The sequence below is a fragment of the Lytechinus pictus genome, chromosome 5, assembly GCF_037042905.1.
Source record: "Lytechinus pictus isolate F3 Inbred chromosome 5, Lp3.0, whole genome shotgun sequence".
NCBI classification, from domain to species: domain Eukaryota; kingdom Metazoa; phylum Echinodermata; class Echinoidea; order Temnopleuroida; family Toxopneustidae; genus Lytechinus; species Lytechinus pictus.
In genome coordinates this window covers 20,457,871-20,478,664 of record NC_087249.1, presented here as the reverse complement: position 1 = coordinate 20,478,664, position 20,794 = coordinate 20,457,871, and the positions used below count along the sequence as shown (strand labels likewise).

General features: G+C 33.0%; 1 long non-coding RNA gene across 1 annotated transcript; it reads left to right on the top strand.

The window, feature by feature from the left end:
- The first annotated feature begins 462 nt into the window (after nt 1-462).
- On the top strand, nt 463-5,447 carry LOC135154259 (uncharacterized). The gene is made up of 6 exons (XR_010293687.1): nt 463-946; nt 1,420-1,495; nt 1,856-4,005; nt 4,479-4,554; nt 4,915-5,146; nt 5,288-5,447. It is a non-coding gene; the product is annotated as an uncharacterized LOC135154259 (long non-coding RNA).
- Nucleotides 5,448-20,794: the final 15,347 nt, after the last annotated feature.

The following is a 20,794-nucleotide window of genomic DNA, read 5'->3' as shown; positions in this document are numbered from 1 at the left end:
TCGGATATACATATAAGATATCAAGTTCTAGTTTTTTTAATAGAAAGCTAATTTCATCAAGTTTACCAAAAATACTTCGAACATTCACATGGGCAATTTTAAGACTATTATATTTCCGAAGAATATCAGCATGAATTTCATAAGCACAGTTATTTGATTGATAACTATCAGTTGAAAACTATCATCATGACGTGAAACAGAGTTAATTTCAGTTGTTGGAGACGTATAATTACATTGGTTAATTGAAGAGTCATGCGGAGCAAGATATGGGTTACAGTGAAAAGAGTTGAATTCGGCTCTCTCATCTTGGCCGAAGACCTAATATTCTAACAAACAGGACTTTGCTTTATGTCCTAACCTAAGGCAACGGCGACATTGGAGCCGAAAACTATAACGGCATCGAGAACTGTTATGATTGTATTCACCACAGTTATAACAACCTGAGTAATCCTTATAATAATCAGATTGATCAGGATGAATGGACTCTTTGACTGTATCAGCAAAGGAAAGGGTCTGTGGATCAGAAGACATGTATGCCTGTTGACGTTGAAATATAGTGTAACAGGTCAAAATGAACTGTTTAATGGAAATTCATATATTTTCATAACTCTTAATCATTTGTCTGTAAGTGATAGACGCCTTCACAGGAAGTGCACAGGAAGTAGTAGAAAGTAGAAATATTTAACAATCTTCATGCTTTTGAAGAAGTATGATTCACACTCTTTCTGGGTAAGAGTGATGCTGAATGGTCTTTGGGTCAAAACATCACATTCCAGAGCTATGAGCTTGCATGACGTAGATAATTATGGTCAAGGCTTAGCATCTGTGAATGGAGAGTGATAACTGCATAAAAGGGAGAGAGGATTTTGCTCCAATTCACTCCTGCACTGCACCCCATTCATGGGGCAGGCAGAGAGGCTTCTTCATTTTCGGGTCAGAATTATAGGTAAGATAATTATCTTATTTTGTCAATTCTGTTAGTTTTGAATAATAGTTTATAAAGTTAGTTCACAATGTATTTTCTATTGTTTTGAACAAGAGGTTTGGTTATATTAAAGTGCCATCTTTGCTAGCATAGCATGTTATTTGTCTTAATTAAAGGGGTTTGTGAATTAAATAATTTATTAGTTATGCATCTGTCTTTGTTACTTCAGATGATTTTTATGTAATTTTTTTATATTTTGTATTAATCACTTGTACTTGTATACTTGATTGTAGTATGTAGTTATAAAACAGAATGTGTTCGGTTCTAATCTTATAGTGAAACAATTTAGTAAAATGATCTTTAGAGTGAAAGATTTTGGTTAAATTGATTTTGGTTATTGAATTGTTAATTCAATGTTTCAGTTTAGTGTTTTCAGAGTAAAGGGTCACGATGATTGCTTACTATGTGTAATAATTGTTACTTTCCTTTTAAAGGTATTTGACATGACATTCGTGTAGCGGGTGAGGCTATCACCAGAGGAAATATGGTCCTCTAGGCCAGATTGCCAGGGTGAGTGGTTATCATTTATTAACCACTGTATTTCAATGTTAATTTGTTGGCATATTCTAATTGTTGTTTGGTAAACTTCACTTAATGGATGTATTTCATTTATTTGTTGAAAGAGTTATCCATAACGATGGAGGAACTGAATTTGTGATTAGATGAGTTGAATTCAGGCAATATTGATTAGGTTTTAATGAATGGATATAGACAACATGTTTATCATTGATTATTACGAGTCTACTTGACATCATATTGATGAATGTTTTATCTTGGAGTCACAAGCAAATATGTGTATATTTCTATTTTGTGCATTTTCAAACATATCATAATTCTATTTAATCGTTTTGTTCTTATCGGTTTTTGCAGGTTTTTTCTATCTTGTGTTCTTGTACTTGGAATTTTGTATGTAACGATCCATCGATATTAAACGAACCGAAACACAAGGAATGGTGTCGTGTGTCATCTTTCTACATCAGTTTCCGCGTGTTACATGTGGCGTAGTCGGCAGGATCGATGTTCATCGTTGGGTACAACCAAGTTCAAACCCTGGCATTCTGAGGAGCTCGTCCGTGGACATCTTGAATTTGTAAATATGAATGTAGCTTTAAGTTTAAGATGTATTGTGTGTGTGCATTGTGTGAATGCTGTAGCCAAAATGTAGTGTTTTTTTTTAATAATATGAGGCTACAATGTATTTGATAGGGATTAATACTAATGGAAAGGTATTTTATGAGATACCCTGTAAGAGTTTTCAGATCAAATAGCTTTGGTCAAGGGAACACTGAGCACTGTTCAAGGTTCATTTTTGTGCTGTCATGGTAATGCTGTGTTTTGGAACAGTCCATGCCCCCTTTCTTATGTAATTCTGGCTGGTTGGATGGGAACCACACATTGGGGTGTTGGAAGCCAGAGACACCAGTATTTTATATGTTGATAGGAGGGAGTACAGTATGTGCAGAGTAAGCTCTGGGTTTGGCAAACATGATTAACTTGTGAATAGTTGAGGCGTTTCTTTGTCTGATACTTGAAGTTTGTTACCTTTTTAAGTTTAGTTTTGGGTCTTGATTAATATTCGGTTTAATTAAGTTATGGTGTGAATTAATGTTAATTGTTTGATCCAGAATGTGTATTTGATAGTTTTAGGGGCTACTTTTGAAAAAGTAGGGGAGCCCACGTGTTGATGAAAGTGTTTTACTTTTACGTTTCTGTGTGTTATAATGGTTATTATATTATAATATGCTGATCTTTCTGATTTGTAACTGGTATTTGGCTAGGAGTACTGCTAGGTTTAGTCAGGATAAAGTATCAATGTTAATTTCGAGGACCTCAATCTGAGACCGGGATTGCATTAGAGGGATACTGGAGTGACTATTGGGGCAGTAAAGTTTTTCCCTTTACCTTTGTTTTTCTGTTAACCTTCGAGGCCGGAAAGGACGCATTGGTAGTTGAGTGAATTAGTCAAAAGTTATAAGATTTTTCGGTATGTTATATTGATGAACCATTGTTCCATTGGAAATTGCTAAGATTTGGGGAAACATCTGGTAATTGTTGTTATTTGTTTATTGCCTTGTAATTTTGCTAAACAGTTTGAATCAGCTGTAAGGATAAGTATATAGGTATATGACATTGTAGTGATTGATTTACTGGTTATAAAGTATATAATGGTTTGTTATTCATTGAAGTACATGGATTGTGAAGGTTAATGTCGGTAACTAAACATTGGTTGGTATAAACTTTGGAGCTGTTAGGATCGGTTAGGAAGCACTTGGAATGTTAATGCTAGAAGCCTCAACATGAGACCAGTATTACATAATAAGGGGTGTAGTTGAAAACTGAAACAGTTAAGTTTTTGCACTAGATATGTCTCCTGTGTTTATTCTCGTCATGAGACCAGAAAGTTCGTATTAGTGGTGCGGGTTCGCCAATACCGAGTTATTGCTGAGATTTTCATATTCTGTATCGGGTGATTACTGGCTTTATATCTTAATGTCATGATTAATTGTAAATTGATTTGTTCTGTAACTGGGAACAAGCATCCCCGGGTAGTGTTATTTAAAGTAGGACTTTAATTTGTAATAATTTTGGTATAGTGAGTGCCGGGACGTCACTCAATTAAGTAGGGGAGTATGTAACAGGTCAAAATGAACTGTTTAATGGAAATTCATATATTTTCATAACTCTTAATCATTTGTCTGTAAGTGATAGACGCCTTCACAGGAAGTGCACAGGAAGTAGTAGAAAGTAGAAATATTTAACAATCTTCATGCTTTTGAAGAAGTATGATTCACACTCTTTCTGGGTAAGAGTGATGCTGAATGGTCTTTGGGTCAAAACATCACATTCCAGAGCTATGAGCTTGCATGACGTAGATAATTATGGTCAAGGCTTAGCATCTGTGAATGGAGAGTGATAACTGCATAAAAGGGAGAGAGGATTTTGCTCCAATTCACTCCTGCACTGCACCCCATTCATGGGGCAGGCAGAGAGGCTTCTTCATTTTCGGGTCAGAATTATAGGTAAGATAATTATCTTATTTTGTCAATTCTGTTAGTTTTGAATAATAGTTTATAAAGTTAGTTCACAATGTATTTTCTATTGTTTTGAACAAGAGGTTTGGTTATATTAAAGTGCCATCTTTGCTAGCATAGCATGTTATTTGTCTTAATTAAAGGGGTTTGTGAATTAAATAATTTATTAGTTATGCATCTGTCTTTGTTACTTCAGATGATTTTTATGTAATTTTTTTATATTTTGTATTAATCACTTGTACTTGTATACTTGATTGTAGTATGTAGTTATAAAACAGAATGTGTTCGGTTCTAATCTTATAGTGAAACAATTTAGTAAAATGATCTTTAGAGTGAAAGATTTTGGTTAAATTGATTTTGGTTATTGAATTGTTAATTCAATGTTTCAGTTTAGTGTTTTCAGAGTAAAGGGTCACGATGATTGCTTACTATGTGTAATAATTGTTACTTTCCTTTTAAAGGTATTTGACATGACATTCGTGTAGCGGGTGAGGCTATCACCAGAGGAAATATGGTCCTCTAGGCCAGATTGCCAGGGTGAGTGGTTATCATTTATTAACCACTGTATTTCAATGTTAATTTGTTGGCATATTCTAATTGTTGTTTGGTAAACTTCACTTAATGGATGTATTTCATTTATTTGTTGAAAGAGTTATCCATAACGATGGAGGAACTGAATTTGTGATTAGATGAGTTGAATTCAGGCAATATTGATTAGGTTTTAATGAATGGATATAGACAACATGTTTATCATTGATTATTACGAGTCTACTTGACATCATATTGATGAATGTTTTATCTTGGAGTCACAAGCAAATATGTGTATATTTCTATTTTGTGCATTTTCAAACATATCATAATTCTATTTAATCGTTTTGTTCTTATCGGTTTTTGCAGGTTTTTTCTATCTTGTGTTCTTGTACTTGGAATTTTGTATGTAACGATCCATCGATATTAAACGAACCGAAACACAAGGAATGGTGTCGTGTGTCATCTTTCTACATCAGTTTCCGCGTGTTACAATAGCATCATCATTTCTAAGATCGTTTCTATGGTCATCCTTGAAGTGGTTACGCTGATCGTCTTGGTACGACTGTCGCGATGTAACTGAAGGCGTGTAAGCATTATGGTAAGACCTGACATTGCTTGTGTTAGAGATGCTTTGAAGTCCTTGTTGATTTCTTGTCGAAGTATAAAATGACGGGTTAGTGGATGTATTTGACCGTATAAGACGGAAACGCTAATTTCTTTGATCGCTATCATTTCTTAGTTGATCATTAGCTGGTTTCGTCGTTAACTCGAGTGGAAATCCGTGACTTGATCCATCAAAAGGAGTTGTTTGGGTGCCATGGCTACGTACGTCATTACTCAGTGGAACATCAGATGTTTTGGTTGCTGACTCAAGCTTCTCATTCACAGGTAGGTGTGTATCACTATATTCACTATCAGTATCAAAAGGTGTTTGGGTACCATGACTACGAAGATCAGACGATTCTTTGCTCGTGGTTAGAATTCCAATCTGATTCCGAAGATCATCAATGTCATGCGTCCGGGTCAACATCTCCCTCTTTCATTTCCCATCTCCTTTTTCTTTTTCTTTCTCTTATCCTCATTCCCCTTTCTTTCTCTCTCTCTTTCCCCCTCTTCCTCTCCCCTTCTCTTCTTCTCTTCTTTTCCTTCCTCCTCTCTCTCTCTTTTTCTTCTCTTTATTTTCCCCTTTTCTTCTCTTTTTCTTGTATTCCTTTCCCCCTTTTCTTCTCTTTTTCCCCATCTTTTCTTTTCCCCTTTTCTTCTCTTTTTCCCGTCTTTCCTCTCTCTTTTCTTCTCTTCCTCCCCCCTTACTCTCTCTTTTTTCTTCTCTTTTCCTCTATTCCCTCCTCTCTCTCTTTTCTTATCTTTCTTCCCATCTTCCTCTCTTTTTTTATATATTATTCTCTTCCTTCCTCTTTTTTTCTTCTTCTTTTTTTCCCCTTTTCCTTTCTCCTTTCTTTTCTTCTCTTCCTTTTCCCTCTCTTTTTTCTCTTCTTTCCCCTTTTCTTCTCCCTTTTTCTTTGTCTTTCATTTCCCCCTTTTTCTTCTCTTTTTTTTCTTCTCTTCCTTTCTCCCTCTTACTCTCTTTTCCCTCTTCCTCTTTTTTTCTCTTTCCCCCTTTTTCTTTCCTTTCCCCTTTTTTCTCTTTTAATCTTTTTTTTCTTCTCTCCCTCTCTCTTTTTCTTCTCTTCTTTTCCCCTCTTCCTCTCTCTCTCTTTTTTTCTTATCTTTCTTCCCATCTTCCTCTCTATTTAGATATTCTTCTCTTCCTTCCTCTTTTTTTCTTCTTCTTTTTCCTCATTTTACTTTCTCCTTTCTTTTCTTCTCTTCCTTTTCCCTCCTCTCTTTTTTCTCTTCTTTCCCCTTTTCTTCTCCTTTTTTTTTGTCTTTCCTTTCCCCCCCCTTTTTTTTTTCTTCTCTTCCTTTCTCCCTCTTACTCTCTTTTCTATTCTTTTCTTTTCCCATATTCCTCTCCCTCGTTTTATTCTCTCCCTTTTCCCCTCTTCCCCCCTATTTTTTTGAGCTGGGGGTGGGGGGGGGGGTGCATGAGGCAGTTCCTCCTCGGCCCCCCATGGATCCGCACCTGATAGAACCCCATGGTCTCGTATCATTTGACCTTTGGACCTCTCGATGACATTTGATATATCTGATCATAATTTTACACACACTGCTGACTATCGGACCCGCGGTCTATCGGACCTGCGGACTAACAGACCCGCGGTCTATCGGACGCGCGGACTATCGGACCCGCGGACTATCGGACCCGCGGTCTAGCCTATCGGGATGTCCCCGGTCATTCAACCACGTTTCAGAAAATCCGATAACGTATAGTATCCATAACAAAGTTGCTCAATGAATGTCTGAAATTGGTCGATCTTTTTGTTAATGCTTCTTATATTATGATGGAGGAGAAAGAGTTTATTTTTTGATTTGCGGGAATTTACAACAGTATCGTACTCAGAGAAGTATTTGGTACATATGGAGTGCATAGAACGATCTTCAGGATGGAAATCAAATTGGAGTTCTGGCATTTCCAGGTTTAAGTAACGCTGGAAGTGGCCATTATCATTTAAATCAATATTATGTTCATCCATAAGGAATTACGAGATAACTGTAGAAAATATAGAGCGAGGATTCCTGTTATGTATAAAAGTAGAAAAGGATGCATTGCTTATTATTGACAAAACGCACTGGCTGAGCAAATTAGTGTGGCAAATGATGTACAAGGATGTAAAACAAGTCAATTACAGAATTAATTAAAGTAAGGTGATATTCGAATATCACAAAAAGTAACCAAGCAAACATAAACGATTTGCTTCTATAATCATTGGCTATTTGCAACCACCAAAGTATAAAGAGAAACAAGTCATTACGATGAGGTAATTAAAATAATTGCATAACAATCATTGGAAATATTCAGAAGGTCAACAAAATGAGATACCTAGTTTTGCATACTATGGCGTAAGTACCTTCAATTTAACATGATTTAACCTGAGAATGCATGTGAGCAAAATAGTAAAGGAGTACAAAATGCAGTATAAAATTGTGAAAACCATAGAGCAATAATTCCAAGCAAATTACAAACAATTGCCAAGAAAACACAGTCATTGTAAATCGAAACCATCACTATATTATAAATAATGATACTTCTATTAGTCCAGTAGACATTTTTCATACCCGGAAAAGTTGTTAAGTACAAGGTTTTTTTGTTGATCTGTGTTCTAGATGGGTATTGAAGTAAATTCAGCTTGAATGCCACCATGGCAACCTTGAGCATTTTTTATTATTTTTTTATTAGCCTAATTAGCATAATCATCTAATTAGCATAATACGATATGTAATATGCTACTTCTCTTAAACCAGAAAGATTGAAAACATAAATAATATCATTTTTCTATGTGACGAGGAATCGATTCATAGCAATATTTTGAATATTTAAGTTAGGCAGTTATCGTAATCAGCCTATAGCATAATGAGCTAATTAGCATAAGTGTAATATATACATATTTGTGGATGTCTATCCAGAAAATGCCCAATACGTAGATAATTTAACCTTTGTATGGTTTTCTATTGCGAGGAATTCATGTATGACATTATTTTTCAATTTTAACCAATGTAATCGCTGTAATTAGCATAATTAGCATTATGCACTAATTAACATATATATGCGTAATATATATGAACCTATATATTTCTTTGTCATTTCATATCGAGAATGCCCGAAAACATGATTATTCCTACTTATCCTATGGTTTTTTATGGCGAGGAATTCATTTATGAATTCATTTATTTTTTCCCTTTTTACCAATGTAATTGTCGTAATTAGCATAATGCGCTAATTAACATATATGTGCAATATATATATTCCTTTGTCATTCTATATTGAGAACGACTGAAAACATAAATAATACAGCTATCTTATGGTTTTCTATGGTGAGGAATTCTTTAGTGACATTATTTTCTCGCTTAAGCAATGTTATTGGTGTAATTAGCGTAATTAGCATATTGTGCTAATTAACATATATGAGCAATATAATTATATATAGATATATATTTCTTTGTCATTTTATATCGAGAATGCCCGAAAATATGAATTATACAGCTACCCCATGGTTTTCTATAATGAGTGAATTTATGACATTATTTTTCCCCTTTTAACCAATGTAATTTCGTAGTTATTATAATTAGCATAATGCGCTAATTAACATATATTGGCAATATATATCTTTCTATGTCAAAGTTCTGTCTACATCGGCCTGAAAACATAAATAATACAGCTCTTCTAATGTATGTTTATGTTGTTGAATTCATTTATGACAGTAATTTTCCATTTCAACCAATGTCAATGCCTTAATTAGAATAACTAGCACAATGCTTTAATTAACATCTATGTGCAATATAGCAAGTATATATTCCTATATTAGTTTATATCAAGAGTGCCTGAAAACATCAAAAATACAGCTATCATATGGTTTGTGGTAAGTGCAATATATATATTTCTTTGTCACTGTAGTTTTTTTCTCGCCTGCATATCAGAGCGAGACTATAGGCGCCGCTTTTCCGGCGGCGACGGCGGCGTTGTCAACATTGAAATCTTATAAACCAAAGTTAAGTTTTTTAAATGTCGGCATAACTTAGAAAGTGTATGGACCTAGTTCACGAAACTTAAATATAAGGGTAATCAAGTACTACCGGACATCCTGCCTTAGTTTCAGGTCACATGACCAGGTCAAAGGTCACTTAGCGTCAATGAACTTTGGCCATGTTGGGGGCATTTGTGGAATTGTCATAACTTTAAAAGTTTATGGATCTACATGTAGTTCATGAAACTTGGACATAAGTGCAACCATGTAGGTCTATCCCTAAATATCCTGTGCGCATGTCAGGTCACATGACCAAGATTAAATGGTAATGTAAGGTCAGTGAACTTTGGCCATGTTAGGGGTATTTCTTAACTTATCATCATAACTTAGAAAGTTTATGGATCTAGTTCATGAAACATAAACATAAGGGTACTCAAGTATGAAGGATTGTTTTGCACACGTGTTAGGTCACATTATCATGGTCAAAGGCCATTTTGGATCAATGGACATAATGTTTTCTTTTGTGAATATTTTATGCGATAGCTCTTTTCAATGTCAAAACTGCTGCTATATTAAATCGATTAATTCAGGCGAGACTGCCAGAGGCATTCCACTTTAATTAGCTCATTATGCTAATTACACTAATTACAACATTAACATTGTTAAAAGTGAAATATGATATATCATAAATGAATTCCTCGTCATAGAAAACTATGAAATAGCTGTATTATTCATGTTTTCGGGCATTCTTGATATAAAATGACAAAGGAATATTTATTTATATGTAATTATATTGCTCATATATGTTAACTAGCACATTATGCAAATTACGCTATTTGTTAAACGGGGAAAATAATGTCACAAAAGAATTCTTCGTCCTAGAAAACCACAGGATAGCTGTATTGTTTGTTTTCAGGCTTTATTAATATCAAATGAAAAAGGAATATATTGCTAATTACGAAAGTTACCTTGGTAAAAAGGTTAAAATAATGCATTATGCTAATTACGCTAATTAAAACAATAACATTTGTCAAACGGGAAAAATAATTTCACAAAAGAATTCCTCATCATAGAATACCATAAGATAGCTGTATTATTTATGTTTTCAGGCATTCTCAATATAAAATGACAAAGGAATATATGTATTGCACATTTGTGTTAATTAGCGCATTATGCTAATTATGCCAATTACGAAAATTACATTGGTAAAAAGGGAACAATAACGTCAGAAATTAATTCCTCGTCATAGAAAATCATAGAATTGTTGTATTATCTATGTTTTCTGGCATTCTCGATGTATATAAAACGATAAAGAAATATATGTATATTTATATATATACATATACATATATATATATATATATATATATATATATATATATATATATATATATATATATATATATATATATATATGTATATATATATATATATATATATATAGTGCAATATGCTAATTATTCTAATTAAGACATTTGCATTGGTTAAAAGAGAGAATTATTGTCATAAATGAATTCCTCAACATTGAAAACATTAGAAGCGTTGTATTATGTATGTTTTCAGGCTGTTGTACTACTTCGACAAATAAATCTATATATATGTTAATTAGTGCATTATGTTAATTATGCTAATTACAGCAACTACTTTGATTAAAATGAAAAATAATGTCATAAATAAATTCCTCGCCATAAAAAAACATAAGATAGCTGTATTATTAATGTTTTCAAGCATTCTCGATATGAAATATCAAAGAAATATATATTTTTATATATATTACACACATATATGTTAATTAGTGTATTATGCTAATTATACTTATTATAGCGATTACATTGGTTAAAATTGAAAATATAAAAAATAATGTCATATATGAGTTCCTCGCAATAGAAAACCATACAAAGGTTAAATTATCTACGTATTGGGCATTTTCTAGATAGACATCCACAAATACGTATATATGACACTTATGCTAATTAGCTCATTATGCTAATTAGGCTGATTACGATAATTGCATAACTGAATTATTTAAAATATTGTTATGAATCGATTCATCGTCACAGGACCTCTTAGAAAAATGATATAATTCATGTTTTTTGTCTTTTTGGTTTAAGAGAAGTAACATATTACATATCGTACATATGCAAATTAGATAATTATGCTAATTAGGCTAAATTAGGCTAAAATTAGGCTAAAAATTGCTCAAGGTTGCCAAGGTGGCAACCAAGCTGAATTTACTTCCAAACCCATCTAGAATACGAATCAACAAAAAAACCTTGTACTTAACAACTTTTCCAGGTCTTGTACATGGCCTATGAGACCGTCTACTGGACTATATTTTGGTTTTGTTTTGGATTCAACAATGAAAATTTGCTGAGCAAGGCTGACAAAAAAAAGGAAATTTAATTATATTAACCTGTCGTGCATCTCCTCAATTTAAAACTTCTTGAATGACAATAACAGCAGAAAATATTGTAAAACTAAAAGGAAAACAGAGTTTCTCCCTGAGGTTGATTTTTTTGTGATATAAAATGAATTGATTGTTTAATGCAGTTTCATAGTCTAAAAAATGTAATAATCAAATCAGATCCTTAAATGCATTTAAGGAAAAAACCCATGGGGGCAAAAACATCAGTGTGAAAAGTAGCACTCATTATGGTGTATATTTGAAATGCAAATAATAACCATAAACTCAGCATGAAATATTTTTCTTCTTCATTTCAAATATTTGTAAATGACCAAGATTAAAAAAACTCAAGTAAGGATATTCATACAAGTCAATAGGCTAAGGTTAAGAGCAAGTTCTTTTTAGGTGAAAAAATGGAAAAGACCCATTTGCAAAAAACCACTGGAATTTCAGAAAATTTTCTATAAGTGGTAGAATCTATATACCATGAAATATTGTGAACCAGTATAATAACGTTGTACAATATCCTCAGATTGACATGTCCTTTAATGATATTTAGCAGAAAATAATCTGTTTAGAAAAACCAAAGTGTTAATTCACTGAATGTATTCTGATACGAAGTGAATTGCATTCAAATGCAATGTTAAGGGCTAAAATAAGATAAGCAAGTCAAATTCTAACTTATATTTAAGCAAAAGCTCATGGGAGCAGACCGTCAGAATATAAGCCCAAGGTAGACAATATTTCATGATAGATATCTGAAATACAAAAATAACACTATAGGCAGCTAGGAAGGAACTGTTAAACTGAGACGCATTCTTTTACTGATATGATATTTGAGAGACGTCATCACCCTTTAGGCTTACTTTTCCTATGTCCTTCCCTATACCCACAAACCCACGGGCGTAAATCCGAGCGACATCGTTTTCTTTGTCATGCTGAAGATTGATAAAGTTTCAGTCCTTGCCAGGAGCAGGCGCGTAGCCAGGGGGGGGGGCGGTGGGGCGGTCGCCCCCCCCCCAACGTCCCCAAAAAGAAAAAAAGAAGGGGAAAAAGAGAGGAGAAAAGGAAAAGCGAAGGAAGGAAAGGGAAGAAAGGTAGCTTTGTGGGTTTTTTTATTTTATTTTATTTTTATTTTTCTTAAAAAGAAACTCCTTCACTCTTGCTCTAAATTTATATACAAGGATTTTGCTTCCGCGCTGCGCGCGGTTAAATGATATTGCAGTTCCCCTTTGTTTCCCTCACCACTTCTCTAAACCCTGTTTTTCTACCTCAGCTATATGTGTTTCTTGCCAGTTAAAGTTCAAATATATACATTAGGGCATGAAATTAGAGTAAGGATAGTCCGAAGTAAGAACCCACGATTATTCTTGTTGCCCTAATACTAGAGCAAAGTTGTCTTAAAATAATAATATAATGATAAGCACAAACAATTTTTCCGGAATGTTCTTCAAATTCTAGTAACTCATATCCTATGTAAAAATCAAACGCCTTAGTTGGATCAAAGCTCACCAACACGGTCATAGGCCTACATACTTTATACACAGGTGTATGCTGTTTGAATTGCTTACAAGAAGCTAACCTTGTGTTAGTGTCTCTACCAAATATCTGTAATATCGAATTCTTATAGGCCTGGTAGTGTATAATCCATATTTTGACATAAACATGGTTTCCAAATCGTTTAGTAAACGAAACACATTTTAATATTCATACAGCTATAATGTAAAGGTTGTAATTTATCCCCCAAACAAACCAAAACAACAACATCCAAATCTTCATAAGTCCTTCACCTAAAGCAAATTAAAAAAAAAAAAAAAATCTCTGCAATGATTAGTAAACAAAAAATATATATTGTGAGATGCATTCGCCAAAATGTGAGGACTTGTACTAGAATATGAATCTTTTATTTGAAATCTGTCAATTTCTACAGAGATTGCTAAACATAATATTATCTTCATACCTTACTATGCACTTATTATGATATCCATTCAGCCAGATGTGCAGATAGTATGTGGTTTTGTTGTTTGGGGAAAAGAAAAACTATAAATGTCACAATTCATATAGATTGTATAATGGAAGAATATGGAGAAAAAACATTTTGTTAACAAATCAATTTGAATGAATTGAAGACACAGTGTGTATTTCATCTAACTACATATGAATTTGCACGCGGTTGTATATAGCTTGCTCAAATACATCCGAGTCGGGATCTATCTTTAACTTAAATAGTGACAATTTATGCAGATGTTAAACACAAGACTATTATAAGTATATAAATCCTTCACTAAATGTGAAATATATATAATCCTAAAATACATCTAATTCAATGTGGAACTTCTGTTTCAAATGTGACAATTACTGCAGATATTGTCATCAAAGCATAAGATTATCATTAGTATATAAATCATATCTCACTATATATTATCAGATCCATTCAGCCAAAAGTTGAAAATATTTGATTGTGTTTTGTTCGAGGAAATTATTAAATGAATTATTTTTGTAAACAACCAAATCTGAATAATTTGACAATATATCGTGAGACTCATAGATGTGAATGTTTACACGCGGTTACATTTTATTAAAATACATTCGATTAATTATCAATCTTTTACTTGGAATGTAACGACTCTGTAGACACTTTTTTTCAATCATAACTAAAAAATAAATATGTCATCTTTGTATCAAATATATCTAGCTCCAGTTAAATCTTTTATTTATATGTGATCCGACAATTTATGCAAAAGTTGTTAAACATTGAACTATCATTAGTATACAAACCATATATACAGTGAGATGCATTTGCCAAATGTGAAGATATGAGGTAATATTTTATCCAAACATATCTAATTCTATGTGGATCTAATATTTGAAATTTGTCATTTTCTGCAGATATTTTTTATTAAACATATAAGATTATCATCAATATACAAATTATATTTCAATATACATTATTAGATTCAATCAACAACATATGAAAATATTTGGTTGTGTTTTGTTCGAAGGAAAACAACTACCTGTAAGTCTTTATAGAGCTTCAGTTAAATGCGATAATTTCTAGATTATCTAGAAGGAAAATATTGAATATATTGTATTGTCTTTGTAAACACCACAATTAAATTTCAATTTCAATATATCATGAGATTCATTTAGCTAGTTGTGAAAGTGTACGCTAAATCTAGCTCTATGTGAATCTTTCTTTTTTTCATACTGGAGATGCGAAATTTCTGCAGAAATTGTTAAAGAAGTGACTACCATTAGTATACTTCATATTTCATCACATATTGTGAGACTCTAATATGAAGACATGTGGATGTATTTTGTAGATCTCTTTTTTTTTTTTATTGCTGTAGAACTAGAATGTGAAGGTGCACACGCGGATGTAGTTTATTCACCGTGAGCTGATATCAATCTTTTACGGAAAAAGTGAACTCTAAATTGGAAGGCTCGAATTGTTACATTTTATTTTATCTTGTTTTTGGCGCCTCAAGTGAAAAATTAGACAAAATCGATAAACAAAGGGAAGGGAAATACAAAAAAAAAATTATGTAATCAACTTCCTGATTGCTGCAATTCACTATATGAGTGAGTTTAGGGACACCTCATTGCTTTGTCCCCGGATAATATCAACTGTGCCTATATGGCGGTTTACTGGACCGTACCTTTATACATGTTTCTTGCTATCTCGGTGGCCATGTGACGTGACGGGGTGTTCCATTGTTATTAATCGGTGAATAAACTCATCACGTTGTCCATGTATTACCCGTTGCCAAGTCAGGGCAGTTTTTATAATAATCATTTGATCGTCCAGACATTTATTGACAATAGTAGCAAATCTATTGGACATTGTGAAATTTTCCCTTTCTTACATCCACCAGCTTTTGCTGAATCAACCTGTATGCAGCCATCATGTGTATAGGCCCTATGCAACCATGCATTATGTGATTATACCAGCACGCATGCAGTATATCCATTATGGCACCACCCTTTGGTTGTACATGACATTATGTGCTAATTTATCATCCTTTTCACGAACCATCCTTATGTTTTCAGAGGTCATGAACTAATTTTGAGAAACTTGTGTTTAATTTCTAGCTTTTAGAATTTAATTTTTATTTTGAATACCAACACAAGTGATCGATCAAGAAAAATAAAAGACAGAAATTTTACGAGATATTCAACAATTGACATCTCATTAGAAATTAACAAATCAAAATTATTCTTTGATTCTGTATTGACTCTGACCTCTGAGACACTTCGTGATGTCGATGACCAATTATATCAATATATATATAAATGTATATTTTTATTCGATAGGATCGAAACCTTTATTTTGTATCTTTATTATTTCAGTGCCACTGATACTTTGTGTTTAAAAGGTTCCTTCGCATACAAATCATGGCTGAGACACTCAGAAATAAGAGTGTTCATTACATTTCGATTATGAATATTCATTATCAGGTTCAGGTTGTAGGATTTCAATTCTACAATCATCACCTCCATCATCATTGTCATCATTGTCATCTTTTTCATCATCATCATCATCATCATAATCACCAACAGCAAATTCGATTTCACATTCATCCTTTATTAGTTTTTTTAAACTTCATCCTCTCTTCATCTCATCACCATTACTACCACCATCTTGCTGTTATGACACAGAAAATTTACACACAAATCACATATCATAACAATAATCTTAAGTTTTTGGTAATATCAAATTATCCTCCTGAGTAATGACATGGACATTTTTTCTATTTTCAATACAAACAATATATCATCTGATAATAACTATTACTCAACCGAAGATTTTACTTCTAGATTTAGAGACATGGAACATAAATTCAGTTTGCTTCATATTAATGCTCGTAGTTTGAACAAAAATTTTGAGTCATTGGAATCATTACTTTTCACTTTAAACAATTTCAAATTTTCCATTATTGGTGTCACGGAAACATGGCTTCACAACACTTCACCTAACATATTCAGTTTGGAAAACTATAATCTCATTAGGCGTGACCGGGAAGATCAAAGAGGAGGAGGTGTAGCATTTTACATCAGTGAACATTTACAATTCAAAGTAAGGAAAGAAATATCATTAAAACAGAGTGAAACTTTATTCATAGAAATCACGAAGCCAAAAAGCAAAAATATAATTATTGGATTGATTTACAGACCTCCTCATGATAAAGTAAATTTATTTTGTGAAGACCTTGAAACGTGCTTTCATACTATTAGAAAAGAAGAAAAACAAATATATTTAATGGGTGATTTTAACATCAACCTGTTATCCCAAAATAATGAACATGATTTATTCCTACACACAATGCATTCATTTGGCTATTATCCCCATATAGATAAACCGACCAGAATTGATAGCCATTCATCAACACTTATCGACAACATTTTTTCAAATATATTAAACAGAGATATTACCAGCGGATTGTTAATATCTGATATATCGGATCATTTGCCGGTTTTTTCATTTTGCGATAATGATATTCCAAAAGAAAATATACTCAAATCGACAATGTATAGAAAAGAATCTCAAAATAACATTGAATCGTTTAAAAGGGATCTTGCTATTGAAGAATGGTTGGATGTATTTAATGAGTTTAATTCAAACATTGCATACACAAATTTTAACAATAAATTGCAAACATTTTACGAGAAAAATTTTCCTCTGATACCACTGGTCAAAAGAAAGAAGGCAAAAATGCCATGGATTTCTAAAGCAATTTTAAGATCCATACGTACCCGAAATAAACTTTACAAGACATTTTTAAAGAACCCTTCTATTCAAAACAAAAATAAATACAAAACTTATAGAAATAGACTAACCAATACAATTCGAGCTTCTCGCAAATTATTTTATTCCGAAAAGCTTTACAAAGTCAAATCAAACATGAAAGCAACATGGGAGATTATAAATGATTTGATTGGCAAGAAACCCAAAATATTACCCAAAGATAATTTCACAGCTCATGATGTTGCGATAAATTCAGAAGATGTAGCTGATACCTTTAATTCCTTTTTTGTTAACTTAGGACCCTCATTGGCAAACAAACTTGACAGAACTTATGAAAATTTTGGAAAATTTCTTCCCACACCCATTAACACTTCTTTATTCTTTAACCCAACAAATGTTCAGGAATTAATTGAAATAACAAAAAATCTCAAATCAAGCAAATCACAGGGAATTGATAGAATTAGTACTTTCCTTCTTAAGCAGATCATACACTATATTGCCTCTCCTTTGTGTCATATTTTTAATCTGTCGATTAGCACCGGAATATGTCCTGATTCCCTAAAAATTGCAAAGGTAAATCCTGTTTTAAAAAAAGACAATCCGCATGAAATAACAAATTACAGGCCTATTTCTATTCTTCCCAGCATTTCCAAAATATTAGAGAAGATTATTTACAATAGACTTTATAAGTTTCTAGATACTTTTCATTTTCTAAATTCTAACCAATATGGATTCAGGAAAGGACATTCGACTGATCAGGCGTTAATACAAATATACGATAAAATTACAAATGCAATGGCAAAAAAAGAACATATCATAGGCGTATTCATGGACTTAAGCAAAGCCTTTGACACTCTTGACCACCAGATATTACTTAAAAAACTTGAAAATTGTGGAATTCGCGGAATTACACTATCTTGGTTTAAGAGTTATTTGTCCAATAGAAAACAATATGTAATTCACAATAATATTCCTTCTGATTTTCAGTTAATACAATGCGGAGTTCCACAAGGATCAATCCTAGGCCCCTTGCTTTTTTTAATATATATCAATGATTTGACTTCTGTAACACCTTTATTATCATATGTATTATTTGCAGATGACACCAACATTTTTTGTTCACATAATAGCTTAGAAACTTTAGTAGATATGATTAACCGTGAATTACCAAAACTATCTTTGTGGTTTAAGTGTAATAAGCTTTCACTCAATATAGATAAAACAAACTTTATATATTTCAAGCATACACACTCACATGATAACGAATTTCCTTACAATATAAACATAGACAATACTCCTCTCAAAAGGAAAAGAGAAACAAAGTTTTTAGGTGTCACAATAGATGAAAATTTAAATTGGAATGAACATGTACGTTGTATAACTACTAGTATTTCTAGAAACGTTGGTATACTTTACAAAATGAAAAACATTATTCCACATACAACTCTTGTCATACTCTACAATTCATTAATATTGCCTTATATATCATATTGCAACATAGTTTGGGCAACATGTGCAAAAACTAAAATTAATACAATATACTTATTACAGAAAAAAGCAATTCGAATCTGTACTGATTCCCAATATTTATCACACACAAATCCATTATTCCATAAACTAAAGACTCTAACAGTATTTGACATAAATACTCTTCAAAGTTTACTACTTATGTTTAAGTACGTACATAACATGCTCCCACCTTCATTCCACAGTTTTTATACTCTGAATACATCTATTCATTCTTACCCTACCCGTAACTCTTCAAATTTCCATTTAATCAACCCTAAATTGCTTATTGCGCAGAGATCCATAAGACACCATGGTCCAGATTTGTGGAACTCTCTACCAGAGCCTGTAAAACAATCTTCGTCTCTTCACTCATTTAAGGCAAACGTTAAATCTATGTTATTATCAGAATATTTGAAGTAAAATTTTTGTGTCATATCCTTTTTATCGTGAATTTATTCCTCCTTCGATTTAGTCATTACCAATATCTTCATCATGACCACCATCATCTCCATGGCCTTCGTCATCATCATCATCATCATCATCATATCACCGTCACCCTCAGCTTTATCATCTTCATACTTTAATATTGCATGAATTCATGTTTCGTATTTGAAAATGTATGCCCATTCTGCTTTATAAATGTATTAATTAATTCAATTAGTATAAGTTTGGGATTGTCATTTTTTTCAAGCAATCTGCTTATGATGACAATCCTTCTCCTGCAAATTGTGAATATCATATAGTTAATCATTTTTGTCTGAAATTATCTTTTTAATACTCTTTATTTATGATTCATGCCAAAAATGCTAGCATATTATGTTTATTATGTTATGAAAAATGTATTATACGAATGTTATGGATGTAGAAGAAAACAATAAATCAAATCAAATCAAAGTATATGAAGTTATCTTTTTTTTTTAATTGGTCGCGCAACTTCTGGTCGGGTCGGCTCTGGGCGGGTAAAATCTTTATATCAATTTCTGCCGTCACCTCCATGTAGGCAACTTATCCCGCTTTTCAGCTCACACTATAAATAACCATAATTTGGGGCAAACGGGTTCCTAATCTAAAAAGAGGAAGGTATAGAATATTCGTGTTGTATTAAATAAAAAGAGTACAATATTTTTTTTTCAAATTCTACTAAACTTCATGTCATTTCCCTACACATTAATCTCCTGTCCTGTTTTGCGCCCTAAGTTTGAAATTTTGAATGACACTTAAATCATCCTGTTTTATATAATTTCAATAAATCACAGAAGTTTCAACTCTTTGCGCATTATTTTCCTTGTAATGAAGTTCAATAAATCTTAGAGGAAAAACAATTGAATTAGATGGGGGTATTAGAGATATCTGCATTTGACGAAACGTCCGCCCTTTGAAATGTCAGAGTTTCAATGCTCTGCGCGGGGAGGAACATCTTCCTCTCGGCATATTATCCTTCTCCTCTGTTTTGCGAGTTAAAGATTATATATGCACTGTCGCTAAATAAGTGTTGGTAATCAAATCTGATCTTTCCAAAGGAAGTATTCAATATAACTTAGAGAATACCTATTCTCGGGACCCTTTTCTTTGCAAAAAAATTAATAAAACACTTTAGCTTCCGCGCTTCGCGCTGGGCTAATTTTCCTCCATTTAATTTCCTCCATTTTTTGTGCGTTCACAATCACTTTTGAAAACAAGGTTCAAAATCACAATATAGTCAACTGAATTGGGGCTGATATAGGTACTAGAGGCAAGAGAGACGGCTACTTTTCATTTTAATTTATGAAACACTGAAAGCTTCGCGCTTCGCGCGGGAGGGGGAAACTCCCCCACCCGGCACCACCCCCTAGGGAGCGCGCTTCGCGCGCTCTGTAAGTGTTGGCACGCTTCGCGTGCATTTACCGCCCCCTCCAAGATGAAATCCTGGCTACGCGGTTGGCCAGGAGTCGACGCTATACTGGTTAATGTTTCAAATGAGGGCCTCAGGTTGTCAGGGTGCATGGGCGACCTGGAAATTTCGAT